The 8,353-nt window shown below is 53.1% G+C and overlaps 1 long non-coding RNA gene across 1 annotated transcript; it reads right to left on the bottom strand.

Moving 5' to 3' along the window:
- Nucleotides 1-271: 271 nt before the first annotated feature.
- On the bottom strand, nucleotides 272-6,169 carry LOC101678191. Its single transcript, XR_001176943.2, has 3 exons — nucleotides 5,734-6,169; nucleotides 1,851-2,058; nucleotides 272-1,633 (listed from the first exon to the last, which is right to left on the bottom strand). It is a non-coding gene; the product is annotated as an uncharacterized LOC101678191 (long non-coding RNA).
- Between the last annotated feature and the right edge of the window lie 2,184 nt (nucleotides 6,170-8,353).

The following is an 8,353-nucleotide window of genomic DNA, read 5'->3' as shown; positions in this document are numbered from 1 at the left end:
TCCCTACCACCTCTGCCCTAGTCCAGACCTCTCAGCATTAGCTATGCTCACTGCGAGCTGTGAATACCCACTCTGTGCTAGGCCCATTATCAGTAGTATTGCCACTTAGCCTTTAAAACAACCCCCGGTGGTGCCCTCATTAAGCAGCTCAGTGGTTAAGCGTCTGCCTTGGGCTCAGGTCATAATCCCAGAGTCCTGGGAGGGAGCCCAAAGCAGGCTTTGGGCTCCCTGCTCGGCGGGGGGCCTGCTTCTCCCTCTCCCACTCCTCTTGCTTGCATTCGCTGTCTTGCTGAGTCTCTCTCTGTCAAATAAATAAATAAAATCTTTTTTAAAAACAATAAAAAATAAAACAACCCCGAGGGACAGGAAACCTTTCCTCCCTTTTACCACTCCGTCTCCTATGTGATCTCCCTGTCTTCTTGCCTCACCCTCCCAGTCCCTCCTCCATAGTCCAACCAGGATCGTTGGCAAAACTCAAAATCAGATCTGTCCCTGCACGGCTTACAACCTTCTCATTGTCCCCAGGTTCGTGACCTGGCTCAAAGGACCTGAGTTCCATAGCTCGGCCTCATGGGCCGCGGAGGCTTGTCTGGCTCTTCCTTAGCAACCCTTGGATCCCCCAGGCCGCTTCTCAGCTCGACGCCTTTGCTCAGGCCCGTGCCCTGTACCAGGAGGGCCCTTCCTGCTGCTGCTTCACCACCTAAGGCTCAGCTCTTTCCATCTCTCTGGACTCCACCCACCGTGGGCTAGGTTGGAGGTCCCCTAGGCCACCCCCTCCCCACTCCGTGTTGACTTTATCAGCACCTGTAATCATAACAGCTCTATTCTATATGATCATTTGTCTTTTAATTAATGTATAGGATTATTTCCGACTCATTAGGTCGTGTGGTTCCTTAGTCACTACAGAACAAGAAACCCCCGCAGCATTTCCTGGTCATCTGGAGTGACAGCAGTGGTCAGGGATTCTGCTCTTTCCTGGGTTAGCTTTGATCTGAAATGACTCACACGGTCCAGAGACCACGTGTATGTGAGTAGAATGGCGCTGAGGGGTCTTGGTCCCTTACAGACACTTACAGACTCCAGGAGGAGAAAAAGGCCAATAAACCCAGTAGTTCATTCTCACCCAATGCCTTCTGATCCTGGTCCTCCCTCTCTCTGGGGCTCAGGGGGTTCCTGGAGTTTTCTTGCTTCCACCCAGGCAGAGGGGGATGGTGTCCAGCTGAGGGTTCTCCGTCTGCCAGGCAGGAGTCTGAGCCTGTATGGCCAGCCCCTCCGACAGCGTGGTCTGGACCAACTGGTGCCCTTGCTGTCGGCTCTGTGCCTCGGACTGGGAACCCACCGCAACGGAGGTTCCACATCTCGCTGTCAGGAAGGACCACGTGGCTGCCACTCTTCCTTGCGAAGCTCTGGCCTCTCAGGCTTCAGGACCTGCTCCAATTTCATGCAAATGACCGCTTTGGCCGGACCCACAGGTGCTTGATTCCACACTGTCCCAGGAGAGACACAGGCACAGCCAGCCACGGAGCACTAGTGCCCTGCCAGGTGTCCGCGCAGCATCAGCTTCCTCCAGGCTTGGCTACCTCTGCTCCAGCTCAGGGACCAGACTCCTGTTGTTCCGGGCGAAATGAAGACCCTATAATAATGGTAATTTTGATTTACTAAGGCATATTCTATAGCACGTACTATACTGAGTGCTTTACAAGTATCAAATAATTTAATTCTGATAACAGTCTTACGAGGTGAGTAATTATTGGCCCCCATTTTATATATTTAGGAAATGGAGGCACAGAGAGGTCAAGTGACTTGCCTATAGCCACACAGCCAGTAAATGACAGAACTGGAACAGAGACCTAGCAGGCTGGTTCCAGGGCCACTTGGCTGGTACACTCAGACACTTCAGCGGGTCGCGTGACGCACGTCTGTCTGCTTGTCTGTCTCCATTGACATTGAGAACTGAGTCTTGTTGCTCCTTTCTCCACCTCTGTGGCACAGCAGCGGGCACCCGGTTGGTGCCCTCATTCAAGCCGCCCTTGACAGGAGCCAGTTTGTAACCCCCTGCTTTGGGTAAGAGAGCGCAGGAGAGAAAATGTGTTTCGTATTATGGCATTTTGCAACCATCTGTCCTACAAGATCACATTCATGGTCACAACACTGCGGGGCATGGGTTATTAGACCCACCTGTCCAATGAGGAACCTGAGGCCCAAGGAGGCTAAGAAATTTGTCTAAGTCACCTGGTGAAGAGTTGGCAGAGATGGAACCTCATCTCAGGTCTCCTGATTCCAAGTCCAGTGCTCACTCTATGTGTCAGAAATGGGGCCTGGGAAGATATTGCTGAACCCAAACCCAGTCCAAGGGGCATGAGGGGCCTGCCAAGTCAGGGGTCATTAACCTTTTCCTCTCCCATCAGGGGGAAGCTTCTGGGGATAGAGGCTTGCTTCCCTTCCTCTCAGCCCTCAGGGCCTAACACCTCTTCAGGGCAGGAAACTCTTCCTTGTCACAAAGCGATAGCCCTCCCTTCCCCATTCTCCTCCTCCCCCCAGGCCGCTCCCCTCCCCATCCCCCTCCCCCTCCCCCTCGAGGGTCTTGGTAAAAGCATCCGCTTGTCAGTGTAAATCTACAGGGTTCAGACCAGCAGCTGGAGATGGATGGGCAGGAAGCAGTAACAATGGATGAAAGACCCTCTGTGCCCAGGTGGGTGGGGGAGGGAGAGGCAGGAAACAGAAGCCTCTCTCCTACTGAGGCCTGGAGCTGCGGGCTGGCCGGAGGCCTGGGATGCAAGGACCTGCGGGGGGTTATTTGGATTCCCTGAGGACCCAAGCTGGGAGCCCTTCGCAAACATCAGACCAGCTCATCTCCGTGGGGTGCCCGGTCCAGGATGTGTGACAAGAATGTCGCTTTCATGCGTCTCTGTTGGTCCCTAGGGCCTAGCACAGGGCTGGCTACCCAGTGGGGGCTTGTCTGTGGAAGGAAGAAATCAATCTGGCACTACTAATAACTAAAGAATTGCAGTTTTTTAAAAAGGGATCTTTACATCCAACACGGGGCTCAAACTTATACCCCCCCACCACCGAGAGAAGCTTTTCCAACAGAGCCAACCAGGCGCCCCTGATTTTCTTTTTTAAAAATTTAAGAACACCCACGGTGATCCCTTTCCCCTTTACAATTTTTGCACATGCTGTTCGTTCTGCCTGCCATGCCCTTCCCTCTGCTTTTTGCAAGGTCAGCACCTTCTCATCCTCTGGTTGGCAGCCCCCAAAGTTCCCCCATGAAGCTCTGGGGCCTGCTTTGACCTCCATCCCCTGCTAGGGTAATCACCATTCCCTCGCCCCTCTAACCCAGCACCCTGTGGTCTTCCTTGGTGGCACTTACAGAATAAAACATCTTCTCACTTACTACACATCCTTATTTTTGTGTTCCCTGTCTCTCCCACCGGAATGCGAGCTCCAAAAGCACGTCTTGTTGTATCCCCAAGGGGCAGGTGCTTGGAAGATGTTCTATAAGTTGTTAAGCAGATCTAGAGGGGAACAACTGAGTCCTGTAATGATGTCATTCACACCCTATGCTCTGCATTCTGCTTCCTCGGAGAAGGAACCTTGCTCCTGCGCTGAGGACCGTAAAGCCCCAGTCCATACTGAGGGACTAGCTCCCAGGTCAATAATCGTGGTGATCGCAGATCACGATAGGACTTTGCTTCCCCCACAATCATGTGTGAGGTTCATCAGAATCTAGGTGTGCACAGTAGGGGGAGGCCGCATATGGGAATGTCCACTGTTTGTCCAGCACACTGCAGTGGACACTGGGGTGGACAGGGTTGGGTCCATCAAATGTACCCATTTCTAAGATGGGACAACCGAGGTCCAGAAATGCCAAGGACACACACACACACACACATCAGTCCAGAGTTTTACCAGCAGAGAGTTCAATAGACCTGTGGATTCACTGAGCCCGAAGACAGGCATTCAGATATTTATTGAGCACCTACTAAGTGCTCTGGGCTGGGAGCTGGACTGTAGCAACAACTAAAGGCTCAGAGACTCAAAGCATTTATATAAAAGGCCCAGCCAATCTGACACGGAGCCGCTTCAGTGACCTTGAAAGCAAGTCCCTATGTGGCCAGATATGAGAGCAGGGCATGAGTCGGGAAAAGGGGTCCCCAAGTGCCGGGAGGCAAGGGAGGGAGAGCTGATCTGGGGCTGGACCCAGAGCAATAGTGACCTAAGAAGCCAACTTAGCTGGGGGTAGCAACCACTCATGTGCCTGCTATTGTGTTGGATTGGTGCCCTTCTAGTGGAGTGCTTTGTGCCCTCTCAACAGTGTGGGACTCAGTCAGCAGAGACCACTCCTTCACCCAGGAAACTCCCACTGAGCACCTGCTGTACGCCACAGCCCAGGCCGCACCCTGGAGTCACAGTCCCATCTCTCAGAGGCCTCAGAACTGGTGGGGGCACACAGACGAGCCGACAGACCTTCAGACACCTGAGATCAGGTCCTTCCCGAGGCAGCACAGAGCAGCAAGGAAATCCTCTCGCAATGCCTCCCAACTCCCACTTCTGGGACCGTGAAGAACATCGCCAGGCCAGGCAGACCTGTATCCAGCCTCAGCCCCTCCTCCACGTCAACCTGTGACCCTAAGCAAGGGACTTAACATCCCTGAACCTCAGTTTCCCCATCTGCAAAATGGGGAGAGTAGTAATAGGACCTACTTATACAGCACTGTGGGAATTTGAGGAAACAAGTTGCCCAAGCTCTTGGCATACAGAAACAGTGAACACTCGGGTGGCCAGGGGCCCGCTATGGCCTCCAGGGACCACCATGGAGTCCCACAGGCTTCCATCTTGGATGGAGTCAGTCTGTCATGTAACGGGGGGTCCTGGTTCTGGGCTCGGCCGGGGGCCTGGCAGGGGTGAGACCCAGCTCCGGCCCAGGAGCAGCTCGCCACCCAGGGAGGAGCCGATATAGCAATATACTTGTAACAAAACGTGGCCAGTGTTATTCTAGATCTCGCTCTGGTTCACAGTTCTGTGAGGGGGCCTTGCTGCCCCCTCCTGATGGTCCTTCGCAAGGCACACGTTATCTTGATTCCACAGGTGAGCAAACTGGAGCTCAGAGAGGCGAATCTACCTGCCAAGGTTCATAGGAACACTGTCTCCAGAACCTGTGCTCTGTCTTCACAAAAGCAAATCTGGGGCACAGGTTGGCTCATTAAGTTTGCGCCCGTGCCACACGCCAAGTCTGGACCTGGGTGTACTGGCATGGAGCTAAACAGGGCAGGGTCCCTGTCCCCACTGCCAGCCAGGGGACACGTAGATTTGGGGCCTGCTGGGGCTCTGTAACACCGATGAGGGGCCTTTTGGCACTGATCTAGGCTCCCCCTCGCCGGCCCCCACTTTAAAGGGCCGGGAGGGCTGCCGGGAAATGCCCAGGGAGGGAGGCTGTGACAGTGTGACAGCTTCAGGCCCCCAGGGCCACCATGTCCGCCCAGCCTGGCTCTGACTCACCACCCACACCTGGCGCTGGCCTCAGGCAGCCACGTTGCTGGAAATAGACTGGGGGTTGGGGGGGAGCAGGAGCAGGGGAGGGGAGGGAGGAGGGCGGGCAGGGAGGTGGCACCTGCATGCGTGGCTGCCATTCCCACCCTCCCCACCGGGAAGCAGAGAGATGTCATCCACCAGAGCCCATTGGAAATAAGCCAGGCTCGGGAACACTCCTGGAGGCTGAAGACCCCCGCCTACCTGGGAGGCTGCTCCGAAGCAGTGAGGGTTATAATAAAAATAGTGGCGATGCCTCATTTCCCACTGAGAGTCTCGGGGGCTCTCGAGCACTTGTGTGCCAGGCTGGCCTCCGTAAGTGCTTTGCATGTATTGGTGATCTCACTGCACTCCCACAGCGACCCAGGAGGTTGTACGTGATGAAGCCTGTTCCACCGATGAGGAACTTGAGGTTCAGGGAACCACGGTAAGTTGCCTCAGACAACACAGCCCCTGCATTAGGCATAGGCATTGTGAAGTCACCTCAAGCTCCCCCTCCCCCCTCCAGCTCAAATGGCTCATTCTAGGTCACATGTGCCAGCTCTGTTCCCATCTGTCCTGCAGCATCCCTTTCCCTCTTGACCAAGGTAAAGCCTCCCTTCTTCCTGCTCTGGGAAGCAGAAATCACATGATCATCCTTCTGTTTTCCTCCCGACCTATCTTAACCTTGCTCAGCTTTCGTCCCATATCTGATCATGCTGTCTCCCTGTCTAAAACCTGCAGTGGCTCCCTATTGACCTCAAGATAAAATATATTCCAGAGCCTCCATACCCTGAGCCCTTCCCACTTCTCCAGCTTCATTGCTCACCAAGTCTTTGCTTGGGCAAGTCAGGACACTTCCCAAGGCCTGCTCTCCTGGTGGGCATGCTAACATGGCTGCGCCATGAGGCGGATGAAGGGACTGGTGCGTGTCAAGTACCTAGCGGGGACCTTGGTGCATAGTAGGTGTTCGGTAGACCTTCTCTGCTACCGGCTCTGAGCCAGAAGCTGGGGGGGTGCGTGCTCTCAGCCAGGCTGGGCTCAAGGGCTTTATGATGGTCTAGCCCAAGGACTGACTGTCCATGCTACTAGAATTCATCATATTAGGAAATTTTGAAAGACTGCAGGGCAGCAGGAGTTGGAACTAGGGAAGGCGAAAAAGGCAAAGGACCTGTTGGTAAATGTGAAGGGGTACAAACATTGGGCTGACAATTCTTTTAAAAATTCAATGACCACATGATCTAGCAGTTCCACTTCTGGATGCATGCCTAAAAGAATGGAAAGCAGTGGGTAGGAGAAGAATCAATGAAACAAGAAGGGATTGGGAGGGAGACAAACCATAAGTGACTCTTAATCTCACAAAACAAACTGAGGGTTGCTGGGGGGAGGGGGGTTCGGAGAAGGGGGGTGGGGTTATGGACATTGGGGAGGGTATGTGCTTCGGTGAGTGCTGTGAAGTGTGTAAACCTGGCCATTCACAGACCTGTACCCCTGGGGATAAAAATAAATGTTTATTAAAAAAAAATAAAAAAAGAATGGAAAGCAGGGTCCCGAAGAGAGATGTTTTAACCAGTGTTTATAGCAGCCTTATAATAATAGCCAAATAAACAATAAATAATAAATAAATAGGTGAAACATGGAAGCAACCCCAACGTCCATCAACGGGTGAATGGATAGACCAAAGGTGATATATACGTACAACAAACTATAATTCAGCCTTAACGAGGAGAGAAATTCTGGCATGCTACAACATGGATGAACCTTGAGGATATAACACAGAGTGAAAAAAATCAGTCACAGAAAGGCAAATACTGTGTGATCCCAGTTATTTATTTTAAAGATTTTACTTTTAAGTCATCTCTCTACCCAACTTGGGGCTCGAACACACATCCTTGAGGTCAAGAGTTGCACGATCCGCTGACAGAGCCGGGCAGGTGTCCCAGTGTGATCCCACTTACAAGGTGTACTTAGGGTGGTCTGATCCAGAGGGCTAAAAGTTCGAATGGAGGGGTGTTGGGTGTAGAGATGACTTAAAAATAGTATCTTTAGGGCACCTGGGTGGCTCACTTGGTTAAGCAACTGCCTGCAGCTCAGGTCATGATTCCAGCGTCCTGGGGTCGAGTCTTGTATCGGGATCCCAGCTCCACTGGGGAGTCTGCTTCTCCCTCTGACTTTCTCCCCTCTCATGCTCTCTCTCTCTCTCTCTCTCTCTCTCAAATAAATAAATAAAATCTTAAATAAATAATATCTTTAAAAAAGAGAGAGAGAGAGAAAGGCAAATGGAGGGTGCCAGGTGCTGTGCGGGGGGCGGGCAGAGACAGAGTTTCAGGTTCACGAGATGAAAAGGTCTGGAGATGGATGGTGGTGAGAGCTGCACACGATGAAGGTCGGGAACACCACCAAGCCGTGCGCTGAAAAATGATTAAGATAGTCCATTTTACGGGGCGCCTGGGTGGCTCAGTGGGCTAAATCCTCTATGTGCAGGTGCACATAGAGGGTAGCAGACAAAGAGCTTGAATGGAGGCCTCAGGCAGGACTGGTTCCAGAACTTCAGGCACATATGAGTGCAGGGAGTGGAGATGCAAAGTTGGGGTGAGATCACCTGTGGCACGGGGAGAAGCCTGGCCTGGACCCTTCCTCCCAGCCCCACCTTCCAGATGAGGACACTGAGGACCTGTGTCTCAGCCAGACCTCCACAATGCAATGGGTAAGTGATCCGGAGGGCTAAAGAAAGAAGGAAGAAGGACCCAGGTCCGGCAGCAGTGGGAACCCCTCCCTTCCCCCTACTTCCCCAGGACCACACCCCCACCCCCACCCCCACCTCCAGGCTTGGCCTGGCCTCTGG

The sequence above is a fragment of the Mustela putorius genome, unplaced genomic scaffold, assembly GCF_011764305.1.
Source record: "Mustela putorius furo isolate JIRA1106 unplaced genomic scaffold, ASM1176430v1.1 tig00003853_pilon_pilon_pilon, whole genome shotgun sequence".
In the NCBI taxonomy this organism is placed as follows: domain Eukaryota; kingdom Metazoa; phylum Chordata; class Mammalia; order Carnivora; family Mustelidae; genus Mustela; species Mustela putorius.
This window is presented reverse-complemented; position numbering and strand designations above follow the sequence as displayed.